This window comes from Saccopteryx bilineata, chromosome 9 (assembly GCF_036850765.1).
Source record: "Saccopteryx bilineata isolate mSacBil1 chromosome 9, mSacBil1_pri_phased_curated, whole genome shotgun sequence".
Taxonomy (NCBI): domain Eukaryota; kingdom Metazoa; phylum Chordata; class Mammalia; order Chiroptera; family Emballonuridae; genus Saccopteryx; species Saccopteryx bilineata.
The window spans coordinates 65,555,273-65,564,507 of NC_089498.1; the positions used below are offsets into that span (position 1 = coordinate 65,555,273).

The 9,235-nt window shown below is 38.9% G+C and overlaps 1 non-coding gene across 1 annotated transcript; it reads right to left on the reverse strand.

The window, feature by feature from the left end:
• Window positions 1-1,610: 1,610 nt before the first annotated feature.
• On the reverse strand, window positions 1,611-1,740 carry LOC136313816 (small nucleolar RNA SNORA33). Its single transcript, XR_010727244.1, has one exon. It is a non-coding gene; the product is annotated as a small nucleolar RNA SNORA33 (small nucleolar RNA).
• Between the last annotated feature and the right edge of the window lie 7,495 nt (window positions 1,741-9,235).

The following is a 9,235-nucleotide window of genomic DNA, read 5'->3' on the forward strand; positions in this document are numbered from 1 at the left end:
AAACATCAACTTGTGGCTTTGGCACCTTAGTTGTTTATTGATTGCTTCTTGTATGTGCTTTGACTGGGGGGTTCCAGCCATTCCTGTGACCAGCAACCTTGGTCTTCAAGCTAGTGACCTTTGGGCTCAAGCCAGTGACCATGGGATCATGTTGATGATCACATACTCAAGCTGGTGACCTCAGGGTTTCCAACCTGGAACCTCAGTGTCCCAGGTCAATGCTCTATCTACTACATCACAACTGGTCAGGTTGATATCACCCAGTTTTTAAAGTTGCATTTGAAGTGAAATTGAACGCCTTTACTCCTATTTGTTGGCAATTTTTAAATTGCCTATCCTCCTTTTTAAAACAACCTGCTTATGTCTTTTTCTGGATTGTCTGCTCTTTCCTGTTTGGCATGCAGACATTCTTTACATATGCTATATATGAGTTTTTTGTTGTTATATATTTTAAAAAATATTTTTTTACCGTGTTTTTTATTTCACTCTTTTGATGGCATATCTTAATGAAAAGAAGTTCTTAATTTTAATATAGCCCAATTATCAATCCATTCCTTTAGATACTTTTTGTATATTATTTCAGACATCTTTTTCTAACCCAGGGTTATGAAACAATATCTTATGTATCATCTATCACTGTCATTTTACTTTTATACTTAGATCTAAAATCCACCTGGAGTTAATTTTTGTCTGTGATATAAGATAGGGGTCAAGTCCCCCTTATTTCCCCAAGGATATCCAAGCTGCCTAGGAATGAGCCTTCCTAGCAATGCAAGATCACACTATCCAGCCAAAAGCCAGCTATCTCTGCATCCTTCAGAGTAGTTTATACCAAAAGGGGGAACTGTGGATTAAAAAAGGGGTTCTATGGAAAGTAACCTCACAGGGTGATCTGAACATAAATTTCTAACTAGGCAGGTCATGGTGGGTAGTCATGCCCCAGGCTTATTATTTCTTTAGTGCAAGGTTTTAAGCCAGTGCTGGTCAGTTTCTGTGCATCTAGGTTGACACATGTTTGTTATAGCAGAAATAATACTCCTTGAAGGGGGTATTAACCCTCAGGAAAGCACATAATTTTGTTACCTGTCCTGTAATCCAATCCTCACCTTGCTTCATCGAATCTTATGTCCCCTCCTTAATTTCAAATGTGTAAAAGAAGCTGCAAAATTGTTATTCTGCCAAGCATTTATGATCTTGCTCCTTGGCTCAAATAAACTCTCAGAAAAAATCTCAAAAAAAAAAAAATTCAATTGGCTCGTCACCATTATTGAAAAGAAAAAAATTTCCCCACTGCTGTGCAGTCCCAGCCTTGATATAAAATAATTGTCCATAAAACTGTGGGACTTCTCTGGACTTTCTGTTCTGTTCCAGCGGTCTTTTGTCTATTATGTCTTAATTGCTATAGCTTTATAAGACTATTTTTGGCCAAAGGGCATTTATTAAATGCAAAGGCATTTCCACATAAAATTTTGAATTAGTTATCAATTTCTGTAATTTAAACACTAACCGCTGGGATTTAGAGAAAATGGTTAAATCATTAACTTGTCTAATCTATATAGAGGTCTTAATATTTTTATTAGATTTATTCTTTGGTTTGTAAGTGTATTTTTTTCTAAAGCCATTTTCAAGGACCTTAATGACTTAAATGTCTTTAAGACTTGTAACATGGCTTTACTATTGCCAGCTTTCCCTAAGTTTCTGCAGAAACACATTCAGGTAAGCAGATTCATTGGCTGTCCTAAGTTTTCTTTTTAAATGCATGTATCACTTAAAATATTATTTTCTATTTATTTGCTTGTACATAAAATTATTATAGTGATTAATTTTTAGTGCAATATAGTCTCTTTTAATTGATTTATTGGGGTGACACTGGTTAACGAAATTTAGGTGCACAATGCTACAACACATCATCTGTGCACTGCCTTGTATGTTCACCACCCCAAGTCAAGTCTCTGTCCGTCCCCATTTATCCCCTGTGCCCTCCTCCACCTCTTCCGACTCCCTCTAACTAAGACAGTCACCACACTGTTGTCTTTGTCCACGAGTTCTTTTCTTTTATTCTCCCTCTTCTTTATTTTTTTATTTATTCATTTCTAGAGAACAGAGAGAGAGAGAGAGAGAGACAGAGAGAGAGAGAGAGAGAGAGAGAGAGAGAGAGAAAGGGAGGAGGAGCTGGAAGCATCAATTCCCATATGTGTCTTGACCAGACAAGTGCATGGTTTTGAACTGGTGACCTCAGCATTCCAAGTCAATGCTTTATCCACTGTGCCACCCCAGGTCAGGGCCTATTCTCCCTCTTTTGCTCAATCTCTTCACCCCCATCACCCAGCAAATCTTCCCCCTTCAACAGCTTTCAGCCTGCTATCTATGAGTTTGTTTCTGTGCTTGCTAGTTCATTTTGTTCATTAGATTCCACATATGAGTAAAATCATAAGGTACTTCTCATTCTCTGACTGGCTTATTTCACTTAGCGTAATGCTCTCCAGGTCCAGCCATGCTGTTACAAAGTGTAAAGCCAGTAGCCACAGCCACCATCACAGCCGCTTGGTCCATCTGTGCAGGTTTGCATTTGATTCAGACAGACGGTAATGAAACAATAGAGCCAAAAACTGGTGGGCCATTACCTTTAATCCTAGCTTGCACCCAGTGGGTGAGAAAATACACACAGTGGGAAAACACTTCCCTTTCCATTCAGGGCTCCCAAAGCCACTGACTTATCTGAGTATTCCTAAAATCAAAGGTTTCTACCTCACCAGCCTTATTCACCTGTTTCCCATCACCTTCTCTCTGCACAAACTCTGCATAAACTGGCTTCTCCTTCAGCACTCTGCCATCTTGACTGCCTCTCCTCTGCAATGCTGATGGCAGGATCTGAGAGTTAGAGCCCCCGGTCTGCTTCATTTTATAGGGTAGAAATTAAAGCCTTTAAGCCAATATACAAATAAGAAAGTCTCTGATACAAAGCCACTTATCTGAGGCATAAATGGGATTCCTCATAAGAGTGTACCACCCCATTTTATGCAACAGTCAAGGGTGTGGGGAAAAGCTTAGTTTTGAGAAGATCTTAGTATTAGAAGGATGTTGAAAAGATCTCAGTATTAAAAGGGTGGGAAAAGCTTAGTCTTAAAACTAAACCTTAGGCTATAAGGACCTTGCGAGCTTACAGCCTGTCTCCCACACCTAATGCAAACTATAAGTGAGCAAACGTATATATCATATTTACAAACTTATTTGACTAACACAAAGGATAAGATTTCCTTCCTTTTTATGGCTGTCTAGTATTCAGTTATGTAAACGTATCACAGCTTTTTTATACACTTGTGTATTGATGGGCACTTGGGCTGCTTCCAGATCTTGGCTATTGCACATAACACTGCACTGAACATGGAAGTATATATATTATTTCAAATTAGTGGTTTGGGTTTCTTTGAATAAATTCCCAGAAATTCCATTTCTGGGTCATAGGCAGTTCAATTTTTTTTTTTTTTTTGTATTTTTCTGAAGCTGGAAACGGGAAGAGACAGTCAGACAGACTCCCACGTGCGCCCGACCGGGATCCACCCTGCATGCCCACCAGGGGCAACGCTCTGCCCACCAGGGGGTGATGCTCTACCCCTTCGGGGCGTCGCTCTGCCGTGACCAGAGCCACTCTAGCACCTGGGGCAGGGGCCAAGGAGCCATCCCCAGCGCCCGGGCCATCTTTGCTCCAATGGAGCCTTGGCTGCGGGAGGGGAGGAGAGAGACAGAGAGGAAGGGGGGAGTGTGGAGAAGCAAATGGGCGCTTCTCCTATGTGCCCTGGCCGGGAATCGAACCCGGGTCCCCCGCATGCCAGGCCGACGCTCTACTGCTGAGCCAACCGGCCAGGGCCCCATTTTTATTTTTTTGAAGTAACTCCATACTGCTTTCACAGTGGTGGCACCAATCCGCACTCCCACCAACAGTGCATTTTCTCCACATCCTCAATAACATTTATTGTTTGTTGATTTATTGATGATTCTGATAGGTGGTATCTCATTGTGGTGTTAATTTGTATCTCTCTGATGATTAGTGATGTTGAGCATCTTTTCATATGTTTATTGGCCACTTGTATGTCTTCTTTTGCTGTGTAAAGCTATTTAGTTTGATGCTGTCCCATTTGTTTATTTTTTCTTTTGTTTCCCTTTCCTGAGGAGATATATCAGAAAAAATATTGCTATGAAAATTGTTTGAAATTTTACTGCCTGTATTTTTGCCTAGAATTTTATAGTTTCAAGTCTAATATTCAAATCTTTAATCCATTTTTAGTTTATTTTTGTGTATGGTATAAGAAGGTGGTCTAGTTTCAAATTTTTTCATGTATTTGTCCAATTTTCATAATACCATTTATTGATTAGACTATCTTTACCTCCTTTGTCATGCTTTTTTCTGCATTTCCTTTTTATCTTAGAAACTGCCTAAATTTTGTTATGAATTACAAAAATTATATATAAATTCTTGTCTTCTTCTCCTTTTTTATTCTTTTGCTTTTTTTTTCCTGCTGAAATATCTACTACAATGTTAAATATAAGCAATGTTAAAGGCCTTTTTTTTAACATTCCCAATCTTAGAGGGAAAAGCTTCAACATTTCGCCATTAAATGTGAATGTTTACAGTAGACCTTTTGTTTGTTTCTTTCTTTTGTAACTTCTTTGTATTAAATTAAGGAAATTCTATTTCTTGTTTGCTAATTTTTTTTACCATAAATAATGTTGAATTTTGTCAAATGATGTTTTCTCTAATTCTGTTGAGATAATTATTAAATTTTCCGGCCCTGGCTGGTTGGCTCAGCAGTAGAGCGTCGGCCTGGCGTTCGGAGAACCCGGGTTCGATTCCTGGCCAGGACACATAGGAGAAGCGCCCATTTGCTTCTCCACCCCCCCCTCCTTCCTCTCTGTCTCTCTCTTCCCCTCCTGCAGCCAAGGCTCCATTGGAGCAAAGATGGCCCGGGCGCTGGGGATGGCTCCTTGGCTTCTGCCCCAGGCGCTAGAGTGGCTCTGGTCGCGGCAGAGCGACGCCCGCTGGTGGGCAGAGCTTCACCCCTGGTGGGCGTGCCAGGTAGATGGATCCCGGTCCGGCGCATGCTGGAGTCTGACTGTCTCTCCCCGTTTCCAGCTTCAGAAAAATACCAAAAAAAAAAAAAAAATTTTTTTTTTCTCCATTATCCTGTTAATATGATGAGTTATATTGTACTTTTGTAATAAGTGCATATTGATCACAATGTATTCTTTCTATGCTAATAGATTTGGTTTGGATTCATGAATGATCTACATTAAAAAGTTGCTAAAACACTTTTGTAAAAATATGGGCTTCTGAATGGGCTTGAAGACCATTTTTCTTCCCTCTTAGATGGATTTGATATTTTTTCTGTAGTTATACTTGGTCAGACATCACTCTATTTGTATATAAGTAATATATTCTTTTTTTGGGGGGGTGGAGAGCTCACTATATTTTTAACTTATTTTCTCTGAAGAACTTTATTTTCTACTAGAGCCAGAAAGTAGGATTTGTGTATATTGTACCTGGCTAGAAATTATAGAAATAATACTTTATTCTTCATCAACTGGGAAGGTTACTTGCTGTCTATGTTTTGTTATGTTCCCTAACTAATATAAATTAGTAATTTAAGAAATTTAACAGTTTTAGGGGGCTTTTTATTCCATCATCTGATTTGATCCTCACAACTTTGTGAAATATGTAGGCCTAATGTTATTGTTAATAAGAAAGCCTCATAATGGCAGGTAAATGGTTTTAAAATCTTTCTCTCCCCCCCTCCCCTTTTTATTTCCCCTAACCAAGGTTCAACATGAATATCAGCTTCTAAAGGTTTTTGACTGAGACTATTGGTGCTTTGAATGATTTTCTCCTGTATGCTATATTTATGATGGTTCCCTTGAGAGGGACCCAGTATTCATAGGTCCACAATTTACGTAGAATGCTTAATGCTAGACCCTGAGAGAATACACAAGAATTTAAAGTATTTTGAGACTGTGGGACCTGGTTAGATACAATAACTTTTTAATTGTTGTTTGGGATTATGGATTGTCAAGCTCTGCAAAGCTCAACACACTCTACCCCTTTGTTTTCTTCACAGGGCATGTGGCTTGGCTATGATTATGGGAAAGGGGATTAGGGTGGAAACTTGAGGAGATAATATAAAATTAGGACATAAAATCTTTGTGACAGTTTCCCTTTCTAGGTGCTGTTTAGAACAGAATTTAGCACACTTCTGTGGCACCCAGCCAGATAGATAGCTTGATGTCAGTGAAGTTCCCTAACATCCTATGAGCCAGAACATTCTCAGCCTTTTCCAGCTACCCTGGACCCTAAGGGCATGTAGACTATTAAAGGAGCGTGAGACAGGCCAGTAAGCCAGGACAAGTGAAATAGGGAAACTGAGACAGATAGTTAAAGGGCCAAGCACTGTATAGCCATCTAGCCACAAAATCCTAACTTCCCTAACCAAGGACACTTACTTAAGAGTAAATGGTTTACACTTCTCCTCCAAACCAGAGAGTAAATAGCTTAAATCATCCTACTCAGGGAGATATGTAGATAGCCAAGATCCAGTTAGTGCCATTTGTGCCAACCACACCCAAGGATGGATGAAGTTAAGGGAATAAATTTCATTTTGTTGCAATAGCATAGGTCTGATGAACATTCTACTGTGATCCTCCCCTGAGACCTCTCTTAAAGTCCAAGGCTTTAAAACCCTCAAGACAAAGAACCTAGGGTGCGCGCTCCCTCTCGGGCATCTCCTAAACTGTAAGGGTCCCCAGGGAACTTGCAACCAAGGAAGCAATGGGCAGTCACAACTTGCCTGCACTAACCCCCTGAACCTGTCCCCACGACCCCTTTCCTCTGACTCTCCAGTGAGCCAAAGCAGCCCGCCGAGGCTCTCCTGTTGCTGCTTCTGTCTGAAGCCCTTCCTTGTTTCACTGTCCCCAGCTTTAATAAAGACGCTCTAAAAACAAAACAAAACATACAAAACAAAAACCCTCTTTTAATTTTCTCTCTAGTCTTTATTATCCACTTGTTAAGTTGATGTGCTTTCAAAATGATAACCCTTTCGACAAGCTAAAAGCAATTAAAATGTAATGAATGTGGGATTTGTTAGAAAATCTTAAACTTTGAAAAATCATAGTGGTAATAATTATTGGACTATTCACAGACTTCTATTTTGATGCTGTGGTTGTGGTATAAATTGTTTTTATCTTGATTTTACTCTGGGGCTTTCAAACTAGATTTTGCTGGACTCAGCTTTGATTTAATGCTTGTATGCATTACAGGTGTTAGAAAAATATCCCATTTGCCCAAAAGTCTTTGGAGCCCCAGCAAACTAATTAAAACTATGCAGTTAAGTAAATGCATTTTCGATTATCAGTAATACAGTGCATTTTCTAAGCACCAAGTTTGCTCAGGTCTTGAAGAAAAAACCCAACCTGTCATACAGTGTTTGACATTCACTCTAAGTGTACCATGGATCTACATGTTTCAGTATCTTTTTATTGCAAAGACTATGGATTAGTTCAGATGGCTAGAGAAAGGTATTAAAGGATCTGAGGACATGGGTTTGAATGGTGAGTGGACAACTAATTTCCTTTGTCTATTGTATACCCCATGTATAAGACGCACCCTTTTTCAAAAAATTTGGCGTCTAAAAACAATGGTTGTAGATTTTTTTACTTGCATTTCCTGCTTTTTCGTGTTTGTTTTTGTGCTCATTGTTGAAGATAGTGATTCGTCATCAGACACAGATAAGGACAAGCTAATTGGTGGGAGTTTTGACAGTGATGAGAAGTTGTATGAATTTTATGATGAATAAAACTTGAGTCTAATAACTTTATGTAATACATTTTTTTCCTAATTTTAGGCCACAAAATTAAGGTGTGTCCTATACATGGGGCCTCTTATACATAGGGAAATACACTATTTCATGACTACAATCACTCTGACATGAATGAATCTGTCAATTGTTACTAAATTCCTAGCATTATCACACAGAAATGTTTGATATGGTTTTATAATTTAGTTTTATGTTCTTTAGTTACTATTCAAGCAAAAGTGTGGATGGGCCTTTGCAAATGTATCTGTAAATTTAGGGAAAACATTTCCATGCTCACTGCACTAGATGGTAACTCTCCATATCGAAAGGGATCGGGAGGCAGCTGTTTGAATCCCTGCTTTGTCACCGATTAAAAAATAGGGCAAAAACTTTCTGAGCCTAGATTTTCTAATCTGTAAAATGGGTTAATAACAACCATCCAATTTATCATCTAGGTTTGTGGTGAAGGTCAAAATAAAAATTGTAAATGTTCATATTCTTGATCAGAATTCTAATGATAGACATAGTTTTAATCTTATGTCTTTCATGTTGTTTAATATACATTTGGTGATTGTTCTTAAGCTTAAAGTGATATTTAATTATACTTATAAATTAGTGAATGATCAGAGACTAAGGTCTGGTTTGGGAAGCAAAGTGAGATGACAAGTAATACCTCTGGAAATGATGCCTATACTGGTTCTAGAAGTGGGATTATTAAAAGAGTCCATATTTGCATTAACATAGTACCAGCATCTCCCTTATGTTAACCTGGAGATTAAAACCAACTAATAATCTCCAAACATTTTGTATCTAATAATATTAATATTAACTTTATTTCTTTTTTTTTTTTTTTACAAAGACAGTGAGAGAGTCAGAGAGAGAGACAGATAGAGACAGACAGACAGAAAAGGAGAAAAATGAGAAGCATCAGTTTTTCATTGCAGCACCTTAGTTGTTCACTGATTGCTTCTCATATGTGCCTTGATGAGGGGGTGAGGGGGGATACAGTAGAGTGAGTGACCCCTTGCTCAAGCCAGCAACTTTGGACTCAAACTAGTGACCTTTGGGCTTAAGCCAGCGACCATGGGGTCATGTCTATGATCCCATGCTCAAGCCAGTGACCCCATCTCAAGTTGGTGAGCCTGTGCTCAAACTGGATAAGCCCGTGTTCAAGCTGGCGACCTAAAGGTTTTGAACCTGGATCCTCTCCATCACAATCCAATGCTCTACCCACTGCGCCACTGCATGGTCAGGCTAATAATATAAACTTTCTTAAAAAACTGCGATTTTTTTGTCATCAGATCTCTTTTCTCATAACATCAGAGGACCAACATACAGAGATTTGAAACTCTCTTTTTTCCCTAGTTCTTTCTACCTGCTGAAGCTTTATCTAA